Raw genomic sequence first — 18,733 nt, forward strand, 5'->3', positions numbered from 1 at the left:
CTCCTCTTGAAATGCTGGATGAATGCACTTGACAGTATGCCGAACCATACTTTGCTCCCAATGAAACAAACATGATCTCTCTTTGTCTGGAGTAGACTTCTTTGCTCCCCCAAAATAAACAGTACGCACAACAATCCAATTGGCACTGGCTTCATCTACCATAAATCCCCTAAACTCTGGCTTATCAAAACCCTGTTGCTTAACCACATTGTTCAGCATCTTCCAAAATTCAATCTGAGCATATTTATTTTCCACCCTAAACTCAGTAGTTGCAATTGTGAGTAGCTCTCATATGTAAGGGTCGTAGACATGCGTTGACATAGTCGGCCATCCTTGAACATGATGAACATGATCAAAGTGCACCCACATTTGCTCCAAATTACCTCTAGGACGCATGCGATTCACCAAATCAACTCCACTGCCCGGTCCCTTAATTGACATTTTAAATACACGAGGTTGTACTTTATCACCCAATTGGCATGGAAAAAGGATACTATGGATAAAAGGATGTCTGCACTTTCTTTTCAAGTCAAGCACTACCTCAAGACCTTTTGAAGTGATATTCTTTGATCTTTTTGCAGACTCCAAACTTCGTTCGACTCTCCTTTTATTTGACAGGGGAGTCATACTGTCAAGGAATTCAGTAAATTCCAAATCTTCAATCATAGCACTTGCAGTTGAACCTGCTCCAATAAGCTTTTCCATGATAAGATCATTAGTGGTGGCCCGCTCAAATTGTTTCGCAGTCACCATAGGGTCCCGACTTGCTCGATTAAGCAACATTTCATCTATGTGACTTTCAACCATCCGACTCCTCCCTTTTGCACATGGATGATTATGTTCTCCAAGATGCAAAGCACACCTAGTACAATTATGCTTATCTCTAGGCAAACAATAGTAAATTACTGCAGGACATGTAGATACACATTCGGGAATTCGTACACAATGAGTGCATACCAGTGTGCCATATTTAGAAGAGATCAATCCTTTAAGTCTGGATTTAACAAGCTGACCTTGCCATTGAGACTCATTGAACATATTTGAGTGCAAATTAAATGGAAAATCAATGTTGATGCAGCACAAATTCCCAGAGCATCTACTAAATCTGACAATGCCATTAAAACTATCACTGCTACAAGTGACATACTCTATCCACATGTGACTATCATGTCTTTGCTCCATACCACTCATACCTGAAGAATTACTAGATGGCGGTAATTCAAAAGCAATATATCCATCATAATGAGCTAGTAGCTCATCAGTACAGACCGCTTTCTTGGCTTGATGGAGGGCAATATATAAATTGCTTTGCAATGGCATGCACTAAATCATGTCAATAACACTTGCATTGATCTCAGAGAGAGGTACTTTCTGGTCTTTCATGTCTTGAGAAACTCTGTCACTGCCAGCATCAATCTGATCCTCACTTCTCATATCCACGTTGTAGAACTGGTGTTGTTCATGATCAAGCATAAAAGTTTTCTCACCATCTGATGATATAGTAGCTTCTACCTTGACTTGCGGTCCAGATAATGTTAGTGGACAAAGACAGAAATTAGCATCACGAAGCTCAAAATGTTCTTGCAAAGAAGCAACTGTCAAAGAATAAATTCTGGTATCAAACATAAGCACTAGCTTTTGTCCACGCCCTGGACCAGAAACTGTAATGCATCTCCCCATGGGTTAATAGTGTGTTTAGCAGAAGGTAAGAATATCAAAGAGCAGTGCCATGGTTGTTTTTTATACAGCGAGTGTAAATAGAATAGATTGATATCCTTAAAATTCTATCCATAAGCACAAGCCGCCAGGAATATTGCACGTTTGTGTTCCCACGAACAACAATAATTATTTTATAAAATATATATTAAAAATAATTCACTATATAATATAGTCAAAACATGAAATATAAAGTGCTCAAAAAACGAGCCTGCTTTTAGTGTTAAAACACTAAAACAGAACCTGTTTTAGTTTTAAAAACACTAAAAAAACGAACCTACTTTTAATTTTTAAAACATTAAAAAACGACCCTGCTTTTAGTTCTTTGAGTTTTACAATTTTCAGTCAATCGAGCATATTAATGACAACCGAACTTCACCTACCGAGTTAAATGTCCCATGCACAATATCCCATGCCGAAGTTAAGGGTGTTTACACACTACTGGGTGTTTTTGGTTTATTAAATTCTAAGACACTCAAATTTCAAAAATTCCCAAAAAAGCCCTAATATTTTGTCACAAATTCCTAAAATGCTCTTCAAGTTTTTCAAAATTCCCAAAGTACCCCTTGTCGTGAGATTAAATTTCTTGAAAGGCAGAAAAACTGTAGCTTTTCATAAGAAGACTGACTGTCTATCAATACGAGTAATTGCTTTATTATTTTTAGTTATAATTACCCTTTTTGCATGGTAATTTGTGACAAACTACATGCTAAGAAATTAAAAACGGAGTCATGGTTTCACATTCTTTAATCAAGCTCGGAAAAAACCTAGATATAGTGTAATCCCACCTACAAATTTTGAAATTTACCTTTAAATTTTATATTTGAAGGTGAAAAAATTAGTGTAATTTGGTGTAGAAACCTTGAAATTTTATCAATTTACCTCCATTGTTTCACATATGTAGGTTTGCCAAGTTTTTGGAAAAAAGATTTTTTCAAGCACTGATACGCGGGCAACTCCACGCCATCATTAACTATGATCATTAGCTATACGTGGGCAACTCCATGCACTATAACTATTACCTCCTGAGAGAGAGAGAGAGAGAGAGAGAGAGAGAGAGAGAGAGAGAGAGAGAGAGAGAGAGAGAGAGAGAGAGAAAGAGAGAGATAGAGAACGATCATAATATGAAAGGGGCCCTGTAGGCCCCTACTGTAGTTTTTTAAAGCAATTCACAGGTCTAAAGCTTCAACAGCGCTCTCTCTCATCTCTCTCTACGGTATCTCTGATGCCGCTTGCTGCTTTGTTTGAGCCTTTCACACCAAGCCTTTCACGCCTCTTGCCTCAGGTTCCTTTCACGCCAAGCTCTTCATGCATCTCGCCTCAGGTTTCCTCTCGCCTCTTCCCTCCACCTGCTCGCCACCAAGCTCCTTGCTTGCGCCCACTTGAGGCTTTCTTGGCTGCGCTAATTGAGTGCACCGGCCTGTTGCATATCTAATGAGTTAATCTCTCAAGCCCTTAACGTTCAGCCACCTTCACAACTCGAATCAAGTTTGGAGCTCGGAGAAGGGAGAAGGGAGTCTAACTCGGCCATGGGGAGAAGGGAGTCTACCTCGGCCCGAAAACCTCCTGCCAGGTAGATTTGTAAACTACCTGTAGCCCTCCACGCCGGCGTGGATGGCTTCAGGTAGTTTGTTTTTTCAATGTTTTAAGGCTATGTTTGTAAGTCTTATGTTTTAATTAAAATGAGAAGCGTTCTGTAACTCTAACTCTTCAATTGGAATTTGAACCTTTCTGTAACTGTAATGCTCTCTGTAAAGCCCAAGAGAGATGTTGGAGGGGTGGTGCACCCCCCGCAAAGAGAGAGAGAGAGAGAGAGAGAGAGAGAGAGAGAGAGAGAGAGAGAGAGAGAGAGAGAGAGAGACCTTCTAGCCAGTGTATAGCAGAATCATGGCGGAAACTCAAACCAAAATGCTTGTGTTGGGATAAGTTGCCAAGGCTCTGCCAGGACTTCTATGTAGCTTCCTTATCATTATGATTCTAAGCCTAAACTACCTGTAGCCATCCACGCCGGCGTGGATGGCTAGAAGGAGTTTTGAATGTGAAAATCTACGTGTTTATAAGCTCTCTCTGAGAATCTTTAGAGCTGCAAAGCTTCTCTTAAAACTACCTGAAGCCATCCACGCTGGTGTGGATGGCTAGAAGTAGTTTCTTGTGACATTGGTTTAGGGGTAGTGATTCATTTTTGCATTGAATTTAATCATGTTTTATTAAGCTAAGTAAGCTTAGTCAAGCTATCCACGCCAACATGGATGTCTAGAGGGAATTTTTGGAGATTAATTTTTATAATTGACCATGCTTTTTTGAAATTGTTAGCTCCCCTCTAGAAATCCAAGCCGACATGGATGCTTAGGTGGAGATCAATAAGATAAAGTTTTGATTTTTTGAATTGCCTCTAGGCATCCGCGTCGGCATGGACGCCTAGAGGGAATTTTAGTGAAGTAATTATTGTTTTGCAAGTCCTTCAATTCGTGGACGAGGTCGCAGAGGGAGACGGCTTTATTCAACTCAAGCTTCCAGTATCTTAGAGAGCAGTGATCAAATAAGTGCAGTCTCTATCACAGATATGACAGATGGTTTGGAGACACAGGAGGAGGAGATGCAAAGTCGAGACTTGGGGCTTGGCTCCATAAATGAAGTTGATGAATCTCTTGCCCCACAAGAGGCATGTTTTCAAATAGTGCCTTATGTCGTAAGAGATGAAGTAGCAGTAGAGACTGAGACAGGGGAAGAGCACAAAATTTACATGCATAGAGGACAAGATATTCTTCAATGTACTCGCATGTTCAGTTGTTTTGACTGTCCACCAATTCCTTTATGTCGATTGATCCCTTATGCAAGAGTGAGGGGCTTACGAGATGACGTTAGTGGATTGAAAGTTGCTTTTTCAAAGGAGGGCTACATGCAAGAGAAAGGAGCTTTTATTGTTTCAGTTTGGAATTGCAAGAAGGAGGAAGCTTATGTGACGGGTATTTCATTTCTTTGCTTTGGTCTTTCCTACTCTCTATTTCTATGTTGTTTTTTGTTTTTCTCATAAATAGTAGTTGAGTGTGCTTTTATGCCTATGATTATCTTTTTTGCAGAGGACCTTCTTTCTTCATGGGACCCAATATGGGTTGATATACATAAAGAGTTTTAAATTGATCTTTCTAAAAGACCAAATCTTCAAGTTCTCTCTAATAAAATGTTCTATGTTTGGGAGGGTAATCATAGAACGGTCGCTTGGGTGGCTGCTATTAAAGAGAGATTCTCAGTTGATCAAGAGAAACATTGTAGTGTTCTTTGTATAGTTATTGATCCTACTCAAGTGCCAGAGATAGCTCTGCTTAGTAGCTTGCAAAGAATGAATTTGTAAGCTTCATGACTTTCTATATATTTTAGTAGAAATTTTCTATGTTGTGTTTTTGACTTTGTATATATTGTATATGACCTTGGAATAGCATGAATACACATGCCCTTGTAGTCACGCATCTTAGGGATGAGCTTGTCAACTGCTCCCACATTTGGGCAGCAGATCATGAAGCCTATGTAACAGGGCTACCAGAAAAAGATCAAAAGTTGATTACTGCAGTCTGTAAGAAATACTCGAAGAGTGTGGAGCCTTGGTATCCACTTACTCGTCGATACTTGGGAAAGCTCTTATACGATGTGAGTGTCTTTGGCTTGCTTTTTTGGAATGATCTTATATTTTCTTTTTGTGAAAATTACATATATTAAATTTTGTATTGAAGGATAAAATATGCAAGTAATTGAGCCAAAGAGTATGTGCTTGCTTTTTGCAAATTATTTATTTTTAAGTATGTGTTGAAGGTTCAAATGTCCAAGAAATTGAGCCAAAGAATAGAGCAAGCTAGGCACACAATGACAAATGAAGAACTAATAAAAGAGGAGGAGAAAATATTGAATGATTTAGCACTCAAATATGGAGAGCGCGTTGGGAAGGTGGTTGAATTATTTTTGTTTTGGGTGTTTTGCACATAGTGTAATAGCCGTTTAAACTTGGTTTTCTATTCGTTCCTCAAAAACTGTAGTTGCTAAATATTGTTGATCCGAATCTTGGACCGGATTGGATGGTTCGAGTTCTTGCACTCAAATGGGGTCCTGATAGTTGGGCTACGCTTGAGAAACTGAACTTGATTGCTATGCATGATGCTCCTGTCTTGAGCAAACTGTTATGGGTTTCCTTGCTTGAGGCACATAAGATTACTAGATCCTCTTTTGGTTTAAAGAAATGATATCATGTGTATCGCATGTGAGTAAAGTTTCTTTTGACTTTCAAGAATCTTTGATGTAGAGTTTCTATTTTTTGTGATTATTTCAGTTTTTTCTCAACTTCCTTGATATGTAGTTGGATCTGTAGAGAGGGCCTTCTACAAAGTGATGCATGGTTTTTAGGACCCCTTTTGAAGATGCAATAAAGGCACAGCCAGTTGTTGGGGAGATGAGGATACTCTAGTCCAAGGGATCTCGAAAGAGAAGAAAAATCTACTTCACAAGCACCAAAGAGTAAAAAGTGCCATGGACAGAAGATACGTGGGAACGAGCTCTTATGCATGCCTACAGCCTATATCTTACAGAATAGCCCATTCTAGGTGTGAATTTCTAGTGAGATTTACACGAGGATGTTCGTGTGGACTCACAGCACAGTATACTCCATTTTCACTTTTTTATCGGCAGTAAATATTTTTTACCACAGTAAATATTTTTTACCTACAGTAAATATTTTTCACCTACATGGTAAATACAAATCACTTTTTACCTACAGAAACTTTTTTTACCCATGGTAAATATTTTTTACTGCACCATAAGTATTTGGTAGGTAACAGTTCACTGTTACTAGAAGCAGTGATTGGGCATCAAAAATGCAGTTACAGGAGGAGAAAAGGAGAAAATCTTATGGTAAAGGTGAGTCAACAGGGATAAAGACTTTTGAGTTGAAAAGAGACATGCTGATTTTTTCAAAGAACACATGTCAAAAGAAGCCATGGTTGAGAATTGTTTGAGAATTGGATATTCAGGAGGACCCAGCAGGTCCCCCCCTGACATGTGCAGAACCTCCAGTTTCAACAGCCACCTTACGTGCTCTTAAATGCTGGTCAAGGCCTTATCCCCATGTGTCACAATAAAAAAAATCAGCATTTATCCTCCCCTCTCACATCACTCTAGAGAATATCTTGATGGTGACATATCAGGTGACCTCAATCTGTTGACCACCCTAAGCAAAAAGTAACCCCAATCAGCGGATTTAAGCATGTTTATCCCTAATCCTAAACCCTCTCAGAAACCTATATAAGGAGGCCCTCTCTCACTCAAAACCAACACTTCACCCACTTCACCAAGCAACGAAGCTATGACGACATTGCTCACAACGAGGAGCTATGGATGGAGCTCTACTCTCTCTCCCTCTCTCTCTCTCTCTCCCTCTAGTATGCTACATTACTAGCCCTAAAACCTAAATAAGGAGTCTTCTCTCATGCTCCATGGCCACCATCCTCGCCATCATTCTCTAAGGTATTGATGTGTTGCTAGTAGGATCATACCTACTTGCTGGGTTGATTGTTTTTGACAAGGGATTATGCCATCCTTGGCTTGCTTCTCTATATCCTTGTTATGTATGATCAGATGACGTTGTATTGTTAAGCTGATGTCTTGTGTATATATATGCTACATAAGGTCCCTAGGATTTGCTTCTATGTGTTTTTCCATATGTTTTGATGCCATCATAATGCCAGAAGTCTCACTTGCCTATGTGCACTATGCGTGAGGTCCCTAAACCTCTTAATTTAGGGTGGTGCCCCCTTTGTTTTGTTCTTTTGCTTGTTTGCAGGAGCCGTGGTTTGTGGAGTGTGCACGAGTATAGAGGCCACCCGATTGCACTGCTCTTTTTCCCGCTATCATTTTGGTGCCCCCACTGAGGAGGGCTACACAGACCTTCAGTCCACAAGCAATGAAGATGTGCAATCTACAACATGGACGAATGGCGTGAGGAGTTTGCAAATTGGAGAACAGAAGAGGAGGAGGCTTTAGAGGCCTTAAAATCTTTCATGGAGGTCTTGTTACCAGGTTGCAGTGTCATTGAAATCAAAGAAGTAAGTTCTTCTACATGCCTTGTTCGTGATCGTCGCCAACGAAGGAGAGTAAGAAGAGGAGCTTGATATACCTCTCCTCTCAACCTATGAGTGCTCAAGAAACCTCCAACGCACACGAGCTTGAAATATTCTACATCAACATACACGAAGGTACTGTGACACACATTAATGGAAGAGAAAGCATCACCAGACCTCTCTTTCCTGAGGAGCCAACTAAGAGGAGGAAGATCACCTCTACACCTAAGTGGCCCAAGGCCGCAGCGCGTGCTCAAGCGTAAGGTAACATTTGGCTTAATCTCATTAATAAGGGATTACATGACCACTACAGGCAAGAAAAAGGCTAGTGAGCAACCAACTTCAACCTCCAACTTGCAACCACGACTCTCACCCCTAAATCCTCCTGAAGCAAAGAGGCGAAGGCTTGCCTACAAGATTGCCACCCGTCTACGAGTGCTCCTAGTGCACTTTGTGAATCCAGACACCACCAATCCCAATCCAACCTCCTGTCCGCATGAAGATCACTTTGGATATTGTCCAAAGTGCTTTGGAGACCGGGTGAAAAGCCTCCCTGCCCTACCTTTGCTGCTAATTTTCAAGAAGTTATCTCAATCTAAGGAAACTATCTTAGTTGATGATGTGCTGCACATTAATGGTGTCACTTTCATTCGTCATGCTGATTATGGTAATAGCATCCAATTGTTGCTTGCTAAAAGGCTCAGCATTGTACAAAGTGTTGCCATCACGCCTTACGTCTTCACAGATGCATCAGGAAGAGTTGAAGTGATCTGAGGTGCTGACCTTCTGTGGCTGATCAGGCTCATTGGTCCCAAGGTGGTGCAACTAAGCTAGGCTCTTGTGTGTAAGTATGGATGCCAATAATGAGAATGATGATCCCCGCATGTTTCCTTTCCATTTTGTGCATCATATCCATGTGAATATTTGTATTGATAGAAAAATCTTTTATCAGCAAAGAATAGCCCTATTGTTTGGAGCCGAGAGACTTGGGGAAATCTTGCGCTCTCCTCATCCTGTCATTCTACCCTTACTAGACTATTACCATTCCTTTGATGTGTCGATCTTCATCCTATTTTGAGCTAAGTTGTGCTAAAGCTTCAAATTGTAATTACCATACTCTATTTTAAAATAAATTGGAGCTGTTTGTGTAATTGTTTACTCTCTCACTTATGGCCTTCCCTAATTTTTATGGTAAGCCTGGGGAGGTTGCTCCAGACTTTTTGGATAATTTGGAAATGGCCTTTCTGGTATCGAGAAGGGATGACGAAGCTACTAAGTTAAGGGCCTTTCCTTTGGTCTTGAGGGAAGGTGCAAAATTATGGTATCAAACTTTGGCACCTGAAGAAAGAAGAGACTGGGAGTCCTTAAAGATGGCCTTCATCGAAGAATTTCGCCGCCATGAGCCTCCAGAGGAGATATGGAGACAGCTCTTAGAGCTACGCCATAACATCACCCAATGACTATAGAAGCTATGAAGGAAAGCTTTCCAACCTGTGGGAGAAATGGTGTGCATCACTAGGTGAAGGAGAAAGGGCGCCAGAATGCCTAAAGAAGGACTGTTTCCTGGCAGGGCTTTACCCCATCCTTCGAGAAAAGGTAAAAGGTAAATTCCCAGATACCTTTGATAAAGCTATGACTTATGCAAGGGAGAAGGATAGGAAGTTAAAATTCCAAGCTCAACTACAAGGGGGAATGGAACCTCCACCGCTAGCTCAACCTACGGCAAGGGTAGTAGCAGGGACAGGAGCAACAGACCAAGAGTCCTCTCAACAAGAATTACTTCAACAAATCACCAATCAACTAGAGAGCCTGTCCATCAATCTGGTTCAAGGTGTAAGGGCTCCCCAGCCAGGAAATGAACGAAATAGACAAGAAGGACAAAGGCAAGCACGTGAGTACATTTGCTACAACTGTGGAGAGGTAGGTCACGGCATGTATTATTGCCCCCATCCACGACGCTATCAAGGAAATGGTAATCAAAGACGGCCTCCTCGCCAGCAAGTCACTCCTCCTCGAGCTAGGCCACTAAATGGACAAAATGCACACGTGGCTCCACCAATCCAAATATTGAGACCCCCTCCTCCACCACCACAAGCACTAGCAGAGATCCCTCCACTACCATCGGGAGGGGAGGACAGGGCTGTCTCTGTCATAAGTCTTGACAATGGTAAGGATAAAGAGAAAGAAAAAATGGAGGAAGCTGTTGCCATGCCAATAAAGAGAGTTAGGAGACAAAGAACTGATGAAATGGAAGCTTCAGAGCCGGATAAAGGGAATGAGGGTTCCTCCCAAGTGATAGGAGACAAGAAAAGGAAGAGTAGGTCAAGGAGGCACATAGGAGTAGAAGACTTTCCACTTGGGGTAGGATCCATACCTTACAACCTAGTAGCAGATGTGGGTAAGCAAGGACCAAAGATTTCGTGGCAGCAACTCCTCCACCTTTCCCCAAAGATGCGTAGAACCTGGTCTAAGATGGTCAGCACCAGGAGGGCTAAGGCAAAGTCAGTTGGGTCTATTAGTGCAAGAGGCATGAAGGATATCGTGCCAGTCATTGATGCAAAGATTAAGAGTCAGCAAGTCTCCAATGTGTACGTAGATGGTGGAGCCGAGATTTGTGTTATGACAGAGAAATTAATGCACAGGTTGGGTTTGGAAGTAAACGAGCAAACTTCCTTACAAGCTAAGATGGCAAATAATGTAAGGGTGGCTTGTGTGGGAAAGGTTAATGGAGTGAAGGTTTCAGCTTTTGGTGTGGCAATCTCAATTGATGCTTATGTGATCCCAACTAAGGGGGAGGGCTATCCGCTAATCCTTGGAAGACCTTGGCTTATGGCTATGAAAGCTAGGCAAGATTGGGAGACAGGTTCCCTTGAGTTGCGACCAAATCATAAGGTAGGTGGCAAGCAACAAAAAATTGTGTATGACATGAAGGAGGGTAGACAAAAAGAACTAGAGATGGAGACTTCTATGAATGAATGGAGCACAAGCAGCTGCTCTTCATCTGAGGATGAGTCATCTGAGGAGGATGCTAGTTCTTTGGAAGTCATGGGTATAATACTGCGAAACCCAGAAGGAGAAGGTGTTCAAGACTCTCTAAACAAGGAAGAAGCCACAGGCTTAGAGGAGATGCTAGCTAAGGACCTACTAGAAGAAGAGAGAGAACCCTATTTGAAGGTACTAAAGAAGCATGCTGGCCTCTTTATAATTGATTACGAGCACATTAAAGGAGTGACGGTAACCCAACACCATATAAAGGAAAGTGCCATCAACCTTGTTGGTGATGAGGTATTTGCACAGGTTGAAGCTCTAGTAGGTCATGTTTCTGAGTATAAAGAGATGGTTGTGGAGACGTTTACAGAGGGTTTGGATACAGGTTTGAAAAGTGATCAGGTTTGCTTGGCTATGCAGCAAGTGGAGGCAAATGGTAGGGTCTTGTTATGTTATGTGATGCTATGGATACATGTGTTATTGGAGGTTGCTTTACATATATTTTTGTGTCAATGGCGAGGTTTTTTTGAAGTGGACTATACCATGGAGGGTTCTGTAGCAAATGGTAGGATAGCTGCTTATGATTCAGGTTTCTCAAGTGATGGCAAGTATGCTTATAGTGGACACGAAGGATTATGGATGCAGGGTGACGAAGCTCCGTGCTATAAAGAGCTGGAAGGGTGGCCTGTCTATTGGCCTACAAGTGCAAAGGAAGGCTTGGATATACATGTTTTACAGGTTGATGGCAATGAGCAATGCTTTACTTTTGATCCAGGTGGATTCTACACCATGCGTGGGGGAGCTTTGAGCTTTCCATTTGACCCTGGAGGGTGATGCAGTAGCAGATGCTTTTTTCTCTATCTCTATCCTATCTATGTAGCCACTATACTATCATTTTTCTTATACAGTCTATAGCTCTATGTTATATAATTCTCTCTATACAGTCATCTTTTACCTAAATAATACTATGGTTGAGCATGAATGCTCAACGAGGGGTTGGGCAAAAAAAAAAAAAAAAAGGAAAAAAAGAGAAGAAGAAAAAAAAAGAGAATGCTACCAGTGAAAGCGGATATTGACAATGGATGGGGTATTGCTTTCAAGGGTCTAGGAGACCAGTTGTTAGTCATGGATGGATACAATTATTCATCAGAAAGGACTAAACAGGGTGCATCAGCCAAGAAAGCAGTCACATGGAAAATTCAATTAGTACCAGGTGGGTAAGTATTCAAGAGAACCCTATTGTAGCACAACCTACAGCTAGAGGCATCAAATACCTCTAGCTTAAGGGGGAGGGCTATATGATGCATGGTCTTTAGGACCCCTTCTGAAGATGCAATAAAGGCACAGCCAGTTATTGGGGAGATGAGGATACTCTAGTCCAAGGGATCTCGAAAGAGAAGAAAAATCTACTTCACAAGCACCAAAGAGTAAAAAGTGCCATGGACAGAAGATACGTGGGAACGAGCTCTTATGCATGCCTACAACCTATATCTTACAGAATAGCCCATTCTAGGTGTGAATTTCTAGTGAGATTTACACGAGGATGTTCGTGTGGAGTCACAGCACAGCATACTCCGTTTTCACTTTTTTACCGGCAGTAAATATTTTTTACCACAGTAAATATTTTTTACCTACAGTAAATATTTTTCACCTACATGGTAAATACAAATCACTTTTTACCTACAGCAACTTTTTTTGCCCATGGTAAATATTTTTTATTGCACCATAAGTATTTGGTAGGTAACAGTTCACTGTTACTAGAAGCAGTGATTGGGCATCAACAATGCAGTTACAGGAGGAGAAAAGGAGAAATCTTATGGTAAAGGTGAGTCAACAGGGATAAAGACTTTTGAGTTGAAAAGAGACATGCTGATTTTTTCAAAGAACACATGTCAAAAGAAGCCATGGTTGAGGATTTTTTGAGAATTTGATATTCAGGAGGACCCAGCAGGTCCCCCCCTGACATGTGCAGAACCTCCAGTTTCAACAGCCACCTTACGTGCTCTTAAATGCTGGTCAAGGCCTTATCCCCATGTGTCACAATCAGACAAATTAGCATTTATCCTCCCCTCTCACATCACTCTAGAGAATATCTTGATGGTGACATATCAGGTGACCTCAATCTGTTGACCACCCTAAGCAAAAAGTAACCCCAATCAGCGGATTTAAGCATGTTTATCCCTAATCCTAAACCCTCTCAGAAACCTATATAAGGAGGCCTTCTCTCACTCAAACCCAACACTTCACCCACTTCACCAAGCAACGAAGCTATGACGACATTGCTCACAACGAGGAGCTATGGATGGAGCTCTACTCTCTCTCCCTCTCTCTCTCTCTCTCTCTCCCTCTAGTATGCTACATTACTAGCCCTAAAACCTAAATAAGGAGTCTTCTCTCATGCTCCATGGCCACCATCCTCGCCATCATTCTCTAAGGTATTGATGTGTTGCTAGTAGGATCATACCTACTTGCTGGGTTGATTGTTTTTGACAAGGGATTATGCCATCCTTGGCTTGCTTCTCTATATCCTTGTTATGTATTATCAGATGCCGTTGTATTGTTAAGCTGATGTCTTGTGTATATATATGCTACATAAGGTCCCTAGGCTTCGCTTCTATGTGTTTTGCCATATGTTTTGATGCCATCATAATGCCAGAAGTCTCACTTGCCTATGTGCACTATGCGTGATGTCCCTAAACCTCTTAATTTAGGGTGGTGCCCCCTTTGTTTTGTTCTTTTGCTTGTTTGCATGAGGCGTGGTTTGTGGAGTGTGCACGAGTAGAGAGGCCACCCGATTGCACTGCTCTTTTTCCTGCTATCACAAAGGATTTTTGATAGGGCCACAAAGTTTGTGGAGGACTTGAGCAACTTTGCTGGTGGTATTTTTTTGCCTCATGATTGCTCTCTTGCCTCTTACTTTGAGGAGCTGAAGTTTGAAGCACGACCCTATCTTTATCCTTTGGAGACCTCTCTTGAAGCTAAGACAAAAGATGTTGACAAGCAAGCTATGAAGAAAGTGGACACGGTACCCATGGCATCTCAGCGGGCTAGCCTACAAGTGAAGCTCATCATACTTTTATTTCAATATTTTCATAATTACGAAGTGTGTAGTGATGTTATTTTGTTATTTTGTTATTTTGTTTTATATTTCTATTATTCTTGGTTGGAAAAGGCTTTCTATCAGGGATTCCATTCTTGGCTAAGCAGTGGGCACAACTAGCTACTGGGGAAGGATGCATGTACTCCCCTTCCATGCATAAGCTCACTACTTGGGAGATGGAGGCATGTCCATGGTGGATAGACATGGATTCTGGGCATGTATTGGCGAGAGAGAGAGAGAGAGAGAGAGAGAGAGAGAGAGAGAGAGAGAGAGAGAGAGAGAGAGAGAGAGAGAGAGAGCTTCACGATACTATGAGAGTTGGTGGCACATCCGTCGATGTGCCTCTCCCTCTTAGAGTGGACGAGGTTATATCCGGTAAATGGCTTATACAAACATACTTTGTATAATCCATGATGTCATGGCTTATATCTTATCATGGATTATACAAACATACTTTTGTGGTTGGGTTTCTGAATATGGGCACCATGCATAATATAAGCTCCTACAACTCTTCTATTATGCCATGTGAACTTCTCTTTCTCTCAAGAGAAGAGCTCTCCCTTCAAGACAAGGTTTAGCTTCTAGCCTTGCCTTGATTGAATTACAACAGTGCACTTAGAGAACTCACTTGCCTTTGTTAAAGTGACATGTGGATACTCTTTGTTCCAAATTCGACAGAAAGAAGATTGAGATAATTTCTTCTCATAGCCCATTTGGTCCAGTGTTGTGTTGATTTTGCTTAAAATGTCAACTTGTTTGTACATTGATGGAATCACTAATTGAGTCTCTCTTGAGCCATCTAGTAGTTTTTTTCTTCTATGTTGCATCTTCTCAGAGTTTTTATCCACAAATTCATTTAACAACGCTCTTGCTAAACTAGTATGTTGAAGTTCTCTTCTCAATGTACATGTGTTACCATGCACATACTGGCACACACTGTTTTCAAAATTTTCCTTGTAGTGGTAAAATGATGTCTTTGGTTTTCCATGTAGCTCATAACATGCTCTCTAGCAAACAATAGAGCCATTTATCTTGAATTGGTATCGCATCTTCTCATCTTTTTGATAGCATATAGATAGAACATCATATACATCATTTGTGGGTGCTTTTTGAGACTCTCCCCAAAATTATTGCCGTAATCTTGTCACCAAATCACGATCTACAAACTGACATAATTTTTTTCCACAACAATCAATGCATGAAACCCTTTGAATTGACTCAGTTGAAAGATAAAAAGTAGAAGTTGGTGCTGCTTGCACTTTTTGAGTCTTGTTGATGAAATTGTATTGTCTCTTCCTTAGCAAAGGGGATCAACGCTACCATCAAGTTTCTAAAATAGCACCTTGGACACTTTGATTTCTCCAAGATTCTTGTATTGACATTTCAAACTCTCGGCTTGTAATAGGTATTGCATATGTAACTAGATGTTAGCAGGTCGCCGCGACGGACGTTTGCAGCATAGCTCTTTTGTACTAACATAATTTCACTATGCAAGGAAGCGACTCGAGATGGGGCACGGAGACTTAATGAGAGTGTTGATCTCACCAAAGTGAATACAGAGGGATACTCATTCTACGACAAAAGCAAATCAACCACTTCCTAGTCAGAAAATCAATATGCATCCAATCTCACCGCTATAGGTCATCACACATTTTCAGCATCGAAAGGAATTTGGAATGCAAAAAAACTTAAGGAGAGGTATCACAACACCGAGGGGCACAATCCTACCAAGTTCTATCACCAATAGGAAGGTACATAAATCACAATCCATCACAAAAAATGTGCAAAAAATTAAAACATAACTACTCGGAAAGGTCCCCCTTAAGCATAGAAACACTTATCCATAGTCAAGACATCAAAAAACAACCATTTTAACCTTCAAATCAATGCATTTAGCTCACAAGCAAAGCATCACGAACCACAACAGAATTGAAAATGGTTATACTTAGATTGTAGAGCAAGAGACAAAAACACAATGTGCTATTCGGAAATGAATTTTGATTACCAGTCCAGGAGTAAAGAGGATTACAATTTGTAGCAGCAAGAAGCTCTCACAGTGAAAGTTTTCAAATCTTCCAAGATAATGATATCTCTTTAGTCCAAAGTAAGGGTTTTGACTTAAAGGTTAAGGGATATTTTCCACGGCCATTCGGCCACTTACAAGGGTGTACACTTAGAGAGGTTGAGAGGGTATGTCAAATTACATTACAATTACAAATCATCATAAGCTGAATCACACGACTTCTTTCTAAAAATTGAGTGAGTGTTTACAGGGTTTGGTGTGCATCCACCTGTATCCACCAGACATTCCCCCCTTCCTATTCATTGCATGTACTTGTGCAATCCATCTCTGAGTGTAGTCTATTGTCTTCTCTCAAGCATTGTAGTGAGGTTTCTGAACTTCTGAACTCTTGCTTCAATCTCTACTTTGGTGGCCAACTCTCTAAAAGGATTGTTCCTGAGAGTACTTTGATAGGCATATGACGTGCTGACAGATCTGTTGTCATGGGATTGAATATGGAGGAGTCCACTTTGAAGAAGCCGGTCATGAAAGCCTCCTCAAAGGTCTACATGTAATGAGAGGGTTGGAACATGACTCTTGCATATAATCCCATGATGACATTCCTGCTTGGGATTTCTATCTCCATATTCCAGCAAATGCCTCTTGCGCCTTCCACAAAGATTTACCAGGGATGCTCTGGTGCTTCTATATCATTGAAAGATGTAATGCAGGTGATGAGCATCTTGTCAATCTTCACAAGCATCTGGCATGCGAGATCCAGGATCTCCTTCATCATGTTGATCACCCCTTTGAGAGTTTGAACCATATACTGCTCAGAAAATTGGTTGTTATTGAGTGGCTTTGTGATAACCGGGTAGTTCAGCACCTTCAGCCTTTTGCTTTGCCAAGAGTAAAAGCTTTCCCAGGATCGCCGTCTGTTGATGGGACAATAAGTTGGGTCAATATTGAGAATGATGGGGAGCGTTCCTGTAATAAGTTTCATATGTTGGTCTTTGCTCAAACCATTTATTTTGCAGAGAGGTTGATTATCAATGATTGTCTGAATCTGAATTTCCGTGATAGGAACCTCCCTGTAATCCCCTCTGCTGTTTGGTTCAAGTTCTGGTAGCATTTTTGGCTGCCATAATCTAGCCTCTTGCCGCATCAGTGGCAAGGCGATCATCTCATGCATGCACGAGATTCTTTACCACCTCATCTGGAGTAATCATGAGGAGGGAAATCGATTCCAACACTTTTAGCTCATACTGGAGATAGGCTTTGTGCAAGGGATTCTTTACTTCTAAGATCCTAGGCTAAATTTCATCCTTGGCCGAATCCGAAGTGGATGTCGTGGCTGGATCTGCACATTTCTGTGTTGCTTTCCCCGTGCTGGTAGTGGGAACCTCTGTTTGATGAGCCTCAAATGTGGAATTTTCAAAACCTCCTTCTTGCTCAAAGTCTACTAGGGCTTGTTGATGCTTTGCCCGACTGGCCCTCAGAGTCTCTAAGTCCCCTCTTGCGTCAGCCAACTGCTTCTGCAATTCTTCGATTTCTTTGTCTTTGGATTTTTGTAGGGCCTTATGTCCTACTGTCATGATCTATCTATCATACTTTTCGTGAACCATGGCTTCTTTTAAATCTTCAATCTCTTGGTTTAAGGAGCCTAGATCTTGCAGTCATCGTTGAGGAGGAGGGGGTCTCTTGTATGGCAAGGAGCTGAGTTAGAGTCCTGCTAACCACAGCATATGAGCCTTGCAGCTTCTCATTTTGTTCTTTTTCTTTGGTTAGATCCTCCTTGAGGCGTTGCTGCTCGACTTGCAGTGTGGAGTTTCCCTCGTTAAACTGTTGCAACTCCTTGTAATAGTAGGCTGCATTTTCTTGTTCCCTTTGCAACTCCGATTGGGCTTGGAGTTGTGCTTTCTCTAATGCCTCTATACTTTTCTTTAGCTGCAGAGAATCTTCTACTGCCTTAGATGCGTCTTTTTTTGTATCTTCCAACTCAAGCTCACGCAAATTGTAAAGAGCCCTTTGACATTGAAACAGGAGCTTGATCTGCTCTAAGTGAGCATCAATGTCAAATGACTTGACGATTTTCGCTCCTTCCTCCGTTGTAGCTTGTGATCAAGGCGATCTTGGCCTCTGCTGGCTTTTTTGGCCCTAATCTGATTTTCCAACCTCATTAGTTTTCTTTTCTTTCCGTTTCGGATCATCTGGAGCTCCAGAGGTTGTGATGGGCTTTGGTTGTGTTGCCTCCATTTCTTGATCTGCGTTTAGTTCTGACTGTCTCTTCTCCGCTCCTTGCTCTGACAAGTCTTCAACTTTTTCTTTCTCTTTTACTGTAGTCTCTGGAGGTGCCCTAGTGCCCTTGAGAGAACCAAACTGTTGACTATGCTGGTCATGCGTGTCTTGCTGTTCCTCCCCTTGTGAGTTGTCTTCCACTTTTTTACTTTGAATAGATTCATCAGATGATTCAAGATCATCGATGTGTGGCTTCTTTGCTTCTTCTTTTTCCCTTTTCTTCATTTTTCGCTTGAGTTTGTTATGGATTCGTTGCCGCATGGCGCTGGCAATCTCACATTTTTCCTTAGCTTCCTATCTTTTCTGCTGCTTGATCCTTTCCAAAGCAGTTTTCTGCCTGAGTAGTAGTGGAACATTTTGTTCTTCTTCCTCCTCTTTTTTATCATTAGCCTCTATTCCTTGTGTTCTTTTTTCTTCATGCTTCTATTAGCGGAGCCTTTCCCTCAATGCCTGTGCTTCTTCCATTGTCTTCCTATCATGAGTAATTGGAATAGCTTTTGCCACATGCGCATGTTTTTTTTCGAATCG

Source organism: Adiantum capillus-veneris, chromosome 4, assembly GCF_014529385.1.
Source record: "Adiantum capillus-veneris isolate H3 chromosome 4, ASM1452938v2, whole genome shotgun sequence".
NCBI lineage: Eukaryota > Viridiplantae > Streptophyta > Polypodiopsida > Polypodiales > Pteridaceae > Adiantum > Adiantum capillus-veneris.